The sequence below is a fragment of the Cyphomyrmex costatus genome, unplaced genomic scaffold (assembly GCF_001594065.2).
Source record: "Cyphomyrmex costatus isolate MS0001 unplaced genomic scaffold, Ccosl1.0 scaffold183, whole genome shotgun sequence".
In the NCBI taxonomy this organism is placed as follows: domain Eukaryota; kingdom Metazoa; phylum Arthropoda; class Insecta; order Hymenoptera; family Formicidae; genus Cyphomyrmex; species Cyphomyrmex costatus.
This window is the reverse complement of record NW_017275858.1, coordinates 43,732-54,716: the sequence shown is the minus strand read 5'-3', so window position 1 is coordinate 54,716 and position 10,985 is coordinate 43,732.

Genomic DNA, 10,985 nt, shown 5'->3' with positions numbered 1-10,985 from the left:
AGCGGTCGAAAAGTGGTGATTTTAATGAAAAATTAACAAACGTTTCCTTCTTCTTCTTCTCTGTCCGCATTCAAAATTTTTCAAATCGCCATTTAAACTTTCCAACATCCTCTCTCACCCTTCACTCGCACCTCCACCATCTTCGGCCCACAGGACCTCCGCCACTCGCCCCTCCCCCTCCCCCCACCAACCACTACCGCCATCCCTCTCTTTCGCCGTAATTCACACTTTCTCGTTATTACAACTTTCTGACATCCTCTCTCACCTTTCACTCGCACCTCCACCATCTTCGACCCACCGGACCTCCTCCACTTGCCACTCTCCCTCCCCCTACCACCCACCCCCACCGCCACTCTTTTTCGCCGTATTTCACTATCTTTCGTTGTTACAACCTTTTAACATCCTCTCTCACCTTCAACTCGCACCTTTACCATCTTCGACCCGCCGGACCTTTTCCCCCGCCCCTATCCATATCCCCATCAACCACCTCCGCAGGACCTTTCTTTCGCAGTATTTTACACTTTTTCATTATAACAACTTTTTAACATCATCTCTCACCTTTCATTCGCACTTCCACCATCTTTGGCCCACCGGACCTCCTCCACTCGACCCTCCCCACCTCCCCCCGCCATCCCTCTCTTTCGCCGTAATTAACTCTTTCTCGTTATTAAAACTTTTTAACATCCTCTCTCACCCTTCACTAACACCTTCACCATTTTCGATACATCGGACCTTCTCCACCCGTCCCTCCTCCTCCCCCTACCCCACCCTTCTCTTTCGTGGTAATTCACTTTTTTCCGTTATTACAACTTTTCAACATTCTTTCTCACCTTTCACTCGCACCACTACCATCTTCGGCCCACCGGACCTCTTCCACCCGCTCCTCCCCCTCCCCCCAACAACCACCTCCGCGGGTCTTCTCTTTCGCCGTATTTCACTCTTTATCGTTTTACAACTTTTTAACATCCTCTCTCACCTTTCACTCGCACCTCCATCATCTTCAGCCCACCGCATCTCTTCCACCCGCCCTTCCCCCTCCCCTACCACCCAACCCCATCACCCCTCTCTTTCGCAGTAATTCACTCTTTTTAGTTATTACAATTTTTCATCATTCTCTCTCACCTTTCACTCGCATCTCCACCATCTTCGTCCTACCGGACCTTAAAATATTAATTAAAATAAGAACCCGACTGCTGACAGGTATGACGAATATTTAAAAAGAAAAATTTTGAAAAATTATCATATTTAATGGTAAAAAACTTTATTTAAAAAAATTTGTTTTAAATGAAGGTAATAAAGAAAATCGATGCGTTAATATTAGACGGTTATTGAAAACAATCTTGGGGATTGTTTAGATGTGGGAGGGCGGATGCGCGCGAGTTTCATATCCCCCCCTCACCCGGCTCACCGATAAACCGAGCAGTCATCTTTTAAATACTGAAATACATATTAAATAAAATTATTGTTTTAAATACTCCAGACTGCTGACCGATATGGCGTATATTTAAAACCATCGCAGTACTATCACGAGTTAAATTGTAATATATTACCACGAAAAGTAACTGATTAATAATTGTCAAAGTTGCCAATACAAAGTGAAAATACGTAAAGTGTAGTCGACTGTCATGGGACATTTCGACTGCCCGCGGAGCGGTGAGGGGGACAATGCAACATTTGGTTAATTTTCGAATCGCCTCCGTCCAGCTTTCGCTGTCCCTCTCACAACACCGCACCGCACATAATATATTACCAGGAAAAATAACTGTTTTATATTTATTTAATAATTTTGATTTATAATTACTACGAAAAGAAACTGTTTTACAATTTTTAATAATTTTGTTTTATAATATGCAATCGCGTTAACGAAAAAAAATAAATATGTTGTTATAAAACTGACGTGTCAATATTAGACGGTTAGTGAAAGCAGCCGGGAATTGTTTTGATGCGGAAGGGCAAATGCGAGTCGCACGTCCTCCCCTCGCCTGGCTCACCGATAAACCGTGCAGTCATCATTTAAATATACATATTAAATAAAATTATTATTTTAAATACACTAAACCGACTGCTGACCGATATGCCGTATATTTAAAACTATCGCAGTACTATCACGAGTTAAATTGTTAATATATTACCAAGAAAAGTAACTGATTATTAATTAAAGTTGCCAGTACAAAGTAAACATACGTAAAGTGTACGTAACTTTTGGCCGATTTTCGAATCGCCTCCGCTTTCCGCTTTCCGCTTACCCTTCACTTCATATTAAATACATATATACATATTTGAAATATATATTTTAAATAATAAAATTATTTTAAATAATAAAATTATTTTAAATACTCCCCCGACTGTTGACTGGTATAAGAAACATAAAATAAGCTTTGAAAACTTATTTAAAATAGAAATTACCATATTTATTGAAACATTTGTTTTGAATAACTTAATTTTTTAAAAATAAAAGTGGTAAAGAACGTTAATTCTTTACAGAATTAAATTTAAAGAATTAATTACATAACTGGTATTCAATCCTTCATTTTTTAAATAGTTTTTTATAGGATATAGTAATTTGACTTTAAATTATTTTTAAAACAGAGTGAAATCTATCCAATTAGTATTTTATCGCTTTGTAATGTGATTTTAACAGCACGAATCGTTTAATTAATATGATAATGTAATAATATGCACCGAAGGTATATGATCACGTTAATTAATAAATAAAAATATGTTGTCCAAAGTCTCGACGCGTTAATTAATACGCCTCCGCCTGTATTTTAACCATTTATTCCATCCATCAAAAGTCTTTTGAGAGCAGGCCGCCATGTTGTTTTTCCGAATCATTAACAGATTGGTACTCTGGAATTTCAAGCAATTATTTTTCATTGCACGGGCTAGTATAAATTAAATAAATTTCAAATCAAATCTCAATAACCGACTTTTATATTTTGTGCACTAAGAATAACATATTGCAGAAATTTTTTAGAAAACTGTAATATGCAAATTGTAATCTGTTTTACTTATATGTATGTATGTTCATTTTGAATTTGCACCTTGAATGATCTATTAGTTACTTTTCGTGGTACATATTGAACATAGAAAATATACTTTATGTATGTTAATTGCAGTTATTTTCTAGAAAACTGTAATATGCAGATTGTAATCTGTTTTACTTATATGTAGGTATGTTCATTTTGAATTTGCACCTTGAATAATCTATCATTTATTTTTCTTATTGCATATTCAACATAGAAAACATACATAATGTATGTTCACTTTGAACTGGCACATTTAGTAATATATCAGTTACTTTTCGTGGTAATATGTTATTACAATTTAACTCGTGATAGTACTGCGATAGTTTTAAATAAATATACGTCATATCGGTCAGCAGTCGGTAGTATTTAAAATAATAATTTTATTTAATATGTATATTTATGACTGCTCTGTTTATCGGTGAACCGGGTGAGAGGGGGACGTGCGATTAGCGTCCGCCCTTCAACATCAAAACAATTCCAAGGCTGCTTTCACTAACTGTCTAATATTAACGCATCGATTTTAGAATAACATATTTGTTTTTTTAATTTAATCATTAAGGAGGAAAGCCACTGTGAACTAGAGACCCTCTAATCAGAGTCGCGAAATAACGTTTCTAATTTTGATTGGTGTTGACATTTTTCAGCAAAAACCGGAAATAGTCATGGCATCAAATTTAAATCGACATACATTCGCTGCGCATTTTGCTCTTTTTTCACGATTACGTGAAAACTTTCATAATATAACCCTTTATTGCAGAATTATTGCAGTCTGGCGCAGAACGACCAGTCATTTTAGAAAATATAATTTTATGAAATACAGTATTAATATAAAAAATATAATAATGTAATTTCTTTCTAATAACTGTATTTAGATTCACATGTATTAGGTGTTAATGTATCACATTCATAGTCTTTTCATTGCAACTGCGGTGCTCGTACGTGCAGTGGTATTATATTTTTCTTCACGCGTGCATGAATTGAGCCCTACACAAAGAAAAATTCTATGTGTAACAGTGGGGGCATATTTGTTTATAGGTCGACACGTGCGCGCGTACGCACTCGCTTCGCTCGTGCCGTCGCCCCCGTCCCCACAATCAGGAGACGCGGTAGCGTCTCCGGCCATGTTCAAAAACTGAGAGACGCTACAAGTCTCTTATCCCGAGCCAGCAAAGTCCATTTTTGGGAGATGCATAACTACTAAAATGTAAAAAATTTTGAATCGAACGTCATATATCCTGAAAGGCGGCATCGCCACGAGTAATTCGAGACAAAAAAATGTTAAATCGGTTAAGCCGTTCTGGAGATACAAGCGGTCGAAAAGTGATGATTTTAATGAAAAATTAAGAAACGTCTCCTTCTCTGTGTGTCTGTCCGTCCGAATTTAAATATCTCTCTTGCGCTGTAATTCACTCTTTTTCGTTATTACAACTTTTTGACATCCTCTTTCACCCTTCACTCGCACCTCCACCATCTTCGATCCACCGGACCTCCTCCAACCGCCTATCCCCCTCCCCCCACCAACCACCTCTGCGGGACTTCCCTTTCGCCGTATTTCACTCTTTATCGTTTTACAACCCTTTAACATCCTCTCTCATCTTTCACTCGCACCTCCACCATCTTCAGCTCACCGGACTTCTTCCACCCGCCCCTCCCTCTCCCCCACCACCCACCACCACCACTCTCTCTTTCGCCGTAATTAACTCTTTCTCGTTATTACAATTTTTTATCATTCTCTCTCACCTCCACTTGCACTTCCACCATCTTCGACCTACTGGACCTTAAAATATTAATTAAAATAAGAACCTGACTGCTGACTGGTACGACGAATATTTAAAAAGAAAAATTTTGAAGAATTATCATATATAATTGTAAAAAACTTTATTTTAAAAAATTTGTTTTAAATGAAGGTAATAAAGAAAATCGATGCGTTAATATCAGACGGTTAGTGAAAACAATCTTGGGGATTGTTTTGATGTGGAAGGGCGGATGCGCGCGAGTTTCATATCCCCCCCTCACCCGGCTCACCGATAAACCGAGCAGTCATCTTTTAAATACATATTAAATAAAATTATTGTTTTAAATACTCCCGACTGCTGACCGATATGACGTATATTTAAAACCATCGCAGTACTATCACGAGTTAAATTGTAATATATTACCACGAAAAGTAACTGATTATTAATTATCAAAGTTGCCAATACAAAGTGAACATACGTAAAGTGTATTCGACTGTCATTGGACATTTCGACTGCCCGCGGAGCGGTGAGGGGGACAATGCAACATTTGGTTGATTTTCGAATCGCCTCCGTCTAGCTTTCGCTGTCCCTCTCACAACACCGCACCGCGCATAATATATTACCACGAAAAGTAACTGCTTTACATTTAATTAATAACTTTGATTTATAATTACTGCGAAAAGTAACTGTTTTACATTTATTTAATAATTTTGTTTTATAATATGCAATCGCGTTAACGAAAAAAAATATATATGTTGTTATAAAACTGACGTGTCAATATTAGACGGTTAGTGAAAGCAGCCTTGGAGATTGTTTTGATGCGAAAGGGCGAATGCGAGTCGCACGTCCCCCCTCGCCTGGCTCACCGATAAACCGTGCAGTCATTTAAATACATATTAAATAAAACTATTATTTTAAATACACTAAACCGACTGCTGACCGATATGCCGTATATTTAAAACTATCGCAGTACTATCACGAATTAAATTGTTAATATGTTACCACGAAAAGTAACTGATTATTAATTAAAGTTGCCAGTACATAGTGAACGTACGTAAAGCGTACGTAACTTTTGGCCGATTTGGCCTCCGCTTTCCGCTGTACCCCTCACTTCATATTAAATACTTATATACAAATATTTGAAATACATATTTTAAATAATAAAATTATTTTAAAAACTCCCGACTGTTGACTGGTATAAAAAACATAAAATAAGCTTTGAAAACTTATTTAAAATAAAAATTATCATTTTTATTAAAGAGCATCTGTTACGTCCGGCGCTCATTTTTCAGCTCAATCTTCGCCCCTGAATCTCCCCTCTCGCTCACACTCACTGTTATCGCGCCGTACGTTTCGCCTGCGCACCTGATTAACTCTGATTAGCGCCGCGCTATCGCGAGGGCACCACCTCCCGGGCGCTTCACGCCGATTAATTAATTAGTAAAATTCGCGTTTTTATGAACGCCCCGATACAGCCGAAAGCATGGCGATACTGGCTAGCGCATCTCGCGCAAAACTGCGATGAACTATCTCAAGTTAACTCAGCTCTTTTACCAAAATCATTAATTAATAGGCTGGCGTAAGGAGAATACAAATTTACTGCGCATCGCGCGATACTCGTTGATCCGCGCTGACAGGTAGGGCGAAACCCTATGTGTAAAAACCAAAGTTCGGTATGCGGCCTTATCACGGCGCCTCCGCGCTCGCTAGCAAAAATCCGCTTCGATACGATGTTTTGTGTAAATTCGAACTAGGATCTTACAAAGTATCGAAGCTGTACACCCATCAGGTAAAGAGATATTAAATATTCACAAAAGTGATTTATGACCCATTTTTGGGGGGAAATTCGGCGTTTCCACACGCCGCGGCCACCAAGCTGGTCCTATATAATCGAGCGAAACCGAGCGCTCTCGTTCATTGTTGTTCCATCTCGGATAGCTCTATAAGGTTAGTACAGTAAGTCTTTCGTGCGCGAATCTCTCGTTTTTATTTCCTATTATTGTACATAATCGTTCTAACACTTTGTATTATATTAAGATTCGTTCGTTCTATTTTCTCGTATAATATTAGCACGTGTTAAATCCATTCTAAATTCTAAGTTCGATAGTAAGTAAATTCCTTATTCTGAGCAAGAATTATAATATTACGCGCTTATTATTGCTCTGTCCGTCGTTCCAGCAGATTTGTTCGCGAGCATTCGAATTATTGCGACTAGATAATCATTAACGCTGATTCTTGCGGTGCGACTCAGTTGTTATTCCTATTTTTCTTTCCGAATTCAATTACAATACACTAACGGCCAAATCGACGCGACTATTATTCTCTGCCCCTGTCTCCTTTTTGTTATCAGCAGAAATAAAAGCTATCTTTAAAAGTGAACAATGATGAACCATCGCCTTATTTTTTTTTATTATTTCCTTTTATTTCTTTCTGTTTGTGTCTTGTCTAAACGCGCGTAGTGTAAGTGCTATCAAGTGCGAGCGATAATTCTCCTCCAGTGAGTAGCATTTTTCCCCTCAACGATTTGCAAGCAAACGGAGTTTGAGCGCTGCCACATTCAGTTGCTCGATTCCGTGCCCCTCTTTTTTTTTATGCTGCTCATTGGTCGTCGCGATCAACGTATCCGCCGAACCGTAGACGATAATTCGCACTACTCGCGCATTCGTTAGCCGAAATTCCACTCGACGACGGCACTCGCGTGGATTCTCGCGCTATTAACATTCCTCGCGACGCAAGAATCGCTTCGTTCTATTTTTTTTTTTCCCTTCAATTACACTAACTTCACTATAGTTCTCCCCCAGTGAGTAGCCATTCCCCTCAACGATTTGAAAGCAAGCGGAGTTTGAGCGCTGCCACATTCAGTAGCTCGATTCCGTGCCCCCTTTTTTTTTATTCGCTACTCGCTGGTCGCCGCGATTAGAAGCCGCGTATTCTTACTTTAATTCTCGCGCTATTAACATTCCTCGCGACGTAAGAATCGCTTCGTTCTACTTTCTTACTTTTAATTACATTATCTTCAATATAGTTCTCCCCCAGTGAGTAGCAATTCCCCTCAACGATTTGAAAGCAAGCGGAGTTTGAGCGCTGCCACATTCAGTAGCTCGATTCCGTGCCCCTTTTTTTTTTCTCGCTACTCGCTGGTCGCCGCGATTAGAAGTCGCGTATTCTTACTTTAGTTCTCGCGCTATGATTAAAACATACGCGTTACGAATTTCTCTTATCATCGGAATGAGAGACGACGTGCGTTTCCGCTCGGCCCACGGTCGCTCTTCATCTCCCGATCGACTCCGTCGCTGAATTCATTACTCTATACATATAGTCTATATTTCGAATTCCGGGAAAAGCTCGAGCCCGATCTCAAATATCGAGACCATCCGTGCTCACAATGCACACTACGATCCCACACGCCGCGTTCGGAACTTCGCGAATAACAAACTCACGAAAACCCGGACGTAACAGCATCTGTTATAAATAACTTAATTTTTTAAAAATGAAAGTGGTAAAGAACGTTTAATTCTTTACAGATATACTATTAGAATATATACGTCTATATAATATATCAAAAATTTAAACCTTTAAAACTTTAAACGATTATCTAATAATAATATATTAACCACGAAAAGTAACTGATATATTATTAATCCTAACATATCATTAAAATGAAAAGGTCAAACCATGTTCAAAAATAGATCCTCGCAAATTAAAAAACCCAACAATTTAAACCTTTGAAAGCTAACCGCAAAAATTTGAACGTTTCTAAATTAGAACGATTACCTATAACCACAAAATAAAAGATCCAATTATAAATTTCAACCTTTGAAAATTAACCCCGAATATTTGAACCTTTCTAAATTAAAATGATTATCTAATAATGTAACCTAATAATTTGAACCTTTAATACTTTAAATGATATTATCTAATATAATATATTACCACGAAAAGTGGCTGATATATTGCTAAATGTGCCAGTTCAAAGTGAACGTACGTTATGTATATTTTCTATGTCGAATATGTACCACGAAAAGTAAATGATAGATCATTCAAGGTGCAAATTCAAAATGAACATACATACATATAAGTAAAACAGATTACGATTTGCATATTACAGTTTTCTAAAAAATTTCTGCAATGTTATTCTTAGTGCACAATATATAAAAGTCGGTTATTGAGATTTGATTTGAAATTTATTTAACTTATACTAGCCCGTGCAAAGAAAAATAATTTCTTGTAACTCCAGAGTATCAATCTGTTAATGACTCGGAAAAAGAACATGGCGGCCTGCTCTCAAAAGACTGATGAGTTTTTGGTTGTTCACTTAAAGGTAATGTCGTAAATCTCCGTGGTAAATCTCCGGAATAACAGAAGCAGCTCCGATCTTCTTGACCTTGACATATGTTGTCAAGGTCACGGCCCTGAGTAACTTTGCCTTAACAACTAGCCGTCGCTGGCCCTTCGTTAAAAAGATATTAACAAAAAAAGTTTCAAAAAATAACGTACTATTACTGCTGCATATAATATAAAAAAAACATTACTAAATGACAATAATGTTAAATAAACATTGAATATCTATGGAGAATTATATATTTATGTTACTATTCTAACATATACAAGTTACTCATTATTTCAAAAAATCCTTCAATACTTTTGTCAAAAGTATACAGTCTTTTGAACAAAAATTCAGCTATGTAATGTTCATAATTGTACTCTCTTGTACAAAACGTGGAATATTAGCACGTAAATCTCGCCACAATCTCTCAATGTTCTGTGTATGAGTTCCTGTATTTGAATCCACATCGGAATGATTAACTACTCGGTGATTATAGTTCTCATTTCGTAGGCCATCATATCCACGCCAACAATCACTATAAATGATTGACCCTTCAGCGATGTACTTTCGAATTAGTGGTATTAACGTTTCAGAACGTCGATTTTCCACAGGTATAATAAAAATATTTTTAGTATGGCGTTCAATACCACCAAATACCCACTGTCCTTTCACAATGCGACCTTTATTAAATTTTCTTTTCCCAATTTTCACCTCATCTATTTTCACAATTCTGTTTGGTCCCCCAATTTGTTGTTCCTCTTTCTTGAACCAATTACATAGCAACTATTAAAAAGAAAATAGCACAAAAATACATTCACATAATACAAAAATGAACTTCTTATATAAATATTAGTTTGCCTCTCTACAAAAATTTGTCCAATCAACGACGGTTTCGTGTCTAAGATTCAATCCACTACACATAAATGAGTGTCGTGGTAATGGAATTATTACAAAATAAGCAACAAATCGATACATTGTTATTATATCCAAATGAGCTTTAGATAACCATGTATTATGTAGTATACTTATTCTGAAGTTACACATTTTTCGTTGTCATTTTCTTCCACGTACAATTTTGTAATACATGTGACTGCAGTGTAATATTAAATTTTCACGTACATCATTTGGATATCTTAAAATTCGTTTACATCTCGGATATTGAAAACTTCAACGAATTACTTTTTTATTTATTAAATATTCCATCAAATTGTCCGAATTATACGTTAAGTGCAAAAAATCGTGAAGATGCATAATGCAATCAATATATAGTAGCACTTGTACAAATATATTGCGAAGAGCAGTATATTTCGTAGAATGCGAAGTAGCAACTAAATGCTTACTATTTGAAGAACTAACAATAAGTAAGACTGTGCGGTCAAAATTTGTAAATACAAGCGCGATATTCACCAAAACAAATGAACAATGTAATCATGTGAAATAGTACATTAGGAATGTCTTACTTAAGAGAATTTTCACGCGAAATCCCCGAACCCCCCCCCCCCCCCCCCCAGGGAAACGATATAATAAAAATGATAATTAAATGCGCGTATTCACTTGTATATATTTTGACTCCTCATTTTAATTAAAAGAAATAACATGAATAGATACAGTAGGTTCCGCCCCCCCAGCAACAGTATAATTATAGAAGTCGTACGTGTACATACAGTAGGTTCCCCCCCTGCACAGGGGCACACGACTTCTACAATTATACTGTTGCTGTGATAGTACTATCGGGGCAGATCTCTGTCGACGGTGTGGGTGCGGGGGGGTGGCCGAAGGCCATCCCCTTGCACCCGCCCGTGTGTGTGTGTGTGTGTGTGTGTTCCATTTGTTATATAACTATTATGAGTCTATTACTTGATATTTTACACACACACACGGGCGGGTGCAAGG